Genomic DNA, 3,873 nt, shown 5'->3' on the forward strand with positions numbered 1-3,873 from the left:
AAACACCTCACCCAGGATCTTGTTAGGCTTCTTTTTCTGCAGGGAAACTTGTAAGAAAAAGATTAGTGTGGTGAGCTACAGCCCCCAGCGCCACCCTGGGCTGGACTCAACGTCCCCCACCTGCAGCCACACCCTCCTCCCTCTCTCCCTGTCTCCGAGGCTGAGTTGCTGGGGCAGCCCGGCCCAGACCCCGGTCCCCGAGGGGCCCGAGTGCTTTGTCAGCAACCGTCAGACCAAGGGTGCTGTGCGCTCCCCGTCTGCACCAGGAGGGCCTGCACCCTTGCAGGTGCCCAATCATCAGCTCTCCAGGCCTTTGTCTTCATGGTCCCTACTGGGAGGACACCCTCCCAGCCTCTTCTTCCTCCTTTAAGACTCGGCTAAAGACACTGCTTTTTATTTTCTTAGCTTTATTACTTTTACTTTTTATTTGAAAACCATTCAGGTATACAGAACGATTGCAAGAAGAAGCGTAGGAAGATATCTTCACATACCCTCTCCCAGGTTCCGCTATTAGCATTTTGCTCCGTTTGCTTTATCATTTGTTCCGAACCACCTAAGTTGCTGGTGTCATGGCTCCTTACTCCTGTCTAGTCCCTTTGGGCTGTTCTAACAGAAACGTCATAGACCGCGTGCCTTATAAACAGCAGAAAAGTATTTTCCATAGTTCTAGAGGCTGGAAAGTCCAAGATCAAAGTGCCAGGAGATTTGGTCACTGGTGAGGACCTGCTTCCTGGTTCAGAGGCTGTCTTTGCACCATCTGCTCATGGGGACAGAAGGGGCAAGGGTGCTCCCTGGGGTCTCTGCCATAAGGGCACTGATCCCAGGGCACTTGGGTGGCTCAGTTGGTTGAGTGTCCATCCAACTCCTGGTTTCGGCTCAGGTCACGATCCCGAGGTTTGTGAGTTCGAGCCCCACATTGGGCTCTGTGCCAATAGCACGGAGCCTGCTTGGGAGGCTCTCTCTCTTTCTTTCTCTGACCCTCCCCTCCCCTCTGTCTCTCTCCGAAAAATAGATAAATAAACATAAAAATTTTAAGAAAAATAAGGCACTCATCCCATTCACGTAGGTTCCATCCTCATGATGTCCCAAAGTCTCCACCATCAAATACCATCATATCGGGGATTCAGTTTCAACATATGAATTCTGGGGGGACACGGACATTCAGTCTATGTTAACCTCTAAATATTTCAGTGTAAATTTTTTGAGAATAAACTGTAAGAGAGCTGTGGTTCTCTTACAGAACCACAGGACTGTTATCAATTTCCCCGAACTTAACATTGATGTAACACGTTTATCTAATCCACGTCTGAATTCCAGTTTTGTCACTCATGTTCCAGTTATGTTTCCAATAATGGTCCTTATAGTCTTTCCGTCTGCACTGGCAGATCCAGTAGGATCAGATACTGCATTTAGTTGTCCTGTCGGAAAAAGTGGTCTTTTATGGCAGTAACATTTCTGAAGAATACAGTCCTTCTCTGTTTGTTTAACAGCATGTTCCTTATTCAGGGTTTGTCTACAGTTTTCTCAAATATATGCAGGATACACATTCCTGGCCAGATTAAGTAATGTAGTGTCCTTCTAAGGGCATCACATTGGAAGGTACATGGTGTTCGTCTGCCCCTCACTACCATGCTAATTTTTTTTTTTTAAATTTTTTTTTCAACGTTTTTTATTTTATTTTTGGGACAGAGAGAGACAGAGCATGAACGGGGGAGGGGCAGAGAGAGAGGGAGACACAGAATCGGAAACAGGCTCCAGGCTCCGAGCGGTCAGCCCAGAGCCCGACGCGGGGCTCGAACTCCCGGACCGCGAGATCGTGACCTGGCTGAAGTCGGACGCTTAACCGACTGCGCCACCCAGGCGCCCCGATGATTACCATGCTAATTTTTTATCAGCCGGCCAATGTTGCCTCATTTCTACACTGTAACTGTAATAATCAGCCTGTGGAGAGAGGCTTTCAGACCTTAAAAACTGTCTTCCCTTCATCTGGATCCCCTGCTGCCCCTTCGCATCTCTCTGATGATTCTTGTCCAAGCCGTTTCTAAGAAGTCTTCTCTGGTTTCTCAGCCTGACTCAAACCCTTTGCCTTGGTTTCTGCACATGTTATAAACACAGACACCCGCCTCTCGTTGTATCTATTGGCCGTCTCCCTGCCTCACTGGATCCCTGCAAGCCCAGCACCTAGTTGAGGGCTGTAGGGGCCATGCGCTTAGTTCATTGATTAACTGAATGAATAAATGGATGAATGAATGAATGATCAACTGCTCTAGGTATCAGTGAGGACTCTCAGACACAAGTGCCTGAGCCTCCAATCTGAATGAGGCGTATCTAACACAAGGAGTAGGGAGCCCACTGACTCATATAACTGTGAAGGGCAGGGTAGACTTTTTTTTTTTTTTAACGTTTTTATTTATTTTTGAGAGAGCAAGAAAGAGTGGGGTGGGGGGGGGGGGCGGACAGATGATCCGAAGAGGGCTCTGTGCTGACAGTAGAAAGCCCGATGCGGGGCTCAAACTCACCAATGGTGAGGTCACGACCTGAGCTAAAGTCAGATGCCCAACTAACCGAGGTGCCCCAGGGTAGACCTTTCAAAAGTGGTTCTTCTGTGTCCTGGCTGGTAGACTCTCAGAGGGCTGGGGATAATGCTTTTTTTTTAACAAATCTTTTTTTTTTTTAATTTTTTTTTCAACGTTTATTTATTTTTGGGACAGAGAGAGACAGAGCATGAACGGGGGAGGGGCAGAGAGAGAGGGAGACACAGAATCGGAAACAGGCTCCAGGCTCTGAGCCATCAGCCCAGAGCCTGACGCGGGGCTCGAACTCACGGACCGCGAGATCGTGACCTGGCTGAAGTCGGACGCTTAACCGACTGCGCCACCCAGGCGCCCCGATAATGCTTTTTACCAAGCATCATGCCTGGTGGATCTCGACTTCTCAGTACCCCACTGGCCGACGGCTGGGAAAGGAACTAGGCTTTTGAATTCCCCACCTCCTCAGTCTTGGAACCACCACCCGCTCATTTGCGCCAGCCAGAAATCTGGGAGCCATCGTCACATTCTCGCCACCTTCACTGCATCAGGGGGTCTTGTGGGGTCTACTTTTCCAAGCTGTCCACCTCTGTCCCCACCCCTCCATCCTAGTCAGCAGCTGATGTCTCTGCAGGCTGAGGGCCTTGCCACTGGCCTGCCTCCGTCCTCTCTTGCTTTTGATTACAACACTCTTGGTACACCTTCTGCCCTCGTGCTCAGAGCCCTCGTCAGTCCGAAATTTAAAATGTTGGGGCTGTCACGTTCAAACTCTGCCTCCGTGCCTAGCAAAGGTTCGGGAAGTGCATTAGGTCCACAGACATTTAATCAATAAACTAAACACAACAACTTCGACTTCGGAGCCAAATGGCCCTGCGTTGGGATCCTCCCCTCTCGCCCACCCCGCCAGGACCGGCTCCCAGCACAGGGAGCCGCCTTCTCAAAGCTCGTCTTCAGGCACATTTTCGCAAGCCCCAGTCGACTCTGCGGCACACGAGGTGGGTCATCCCCGGGCCAAAAGTGCAGAAAGTTCCAGAACCACGCTGCCCAGCCTTCCATCCTGGGTCCAACACCGGCGCACGGGCGGCCCGTTTCCTCATCCCTAACTCGGGGCGCGGACAGCACTCGGCCCTGGGATCGGAAGGAGGAAATGGGACAGGGCTCCCTGCGCAGGTGTGGCTCTCAGGGATCAGCCTCCCTCCACCACAGCCCGCCGCCCAGGCGCGGCCCAGGCCGGGGTCCGGCGACGGCCCCGCGCATCCCCGTCCGCGCGCCCGCTCCGCGCTCCCCGCATAGCCAGCTCCGCGCACCTACTACGCGCCCGCCCGCGCCCCGCCCGCGCCCCGCC

This window comes from Herpailurus yagouaroundi, unplaced genomic scaffold (assembly GCF_014898765.1).
Source record: "Herpailurus yagouaroundi ecotype Mexico unplaced genomic scaffold, PumYag 348, whole genome shotgun sequence".
In the NCBI taxonomy this organism is placed as follows: domain Eukaryota; kingdom Metazoa; phylum Chordata; class Mammalia; order Carnivora; family Felidae; genus Herpailurus; species Herpailurus yagouaroundi.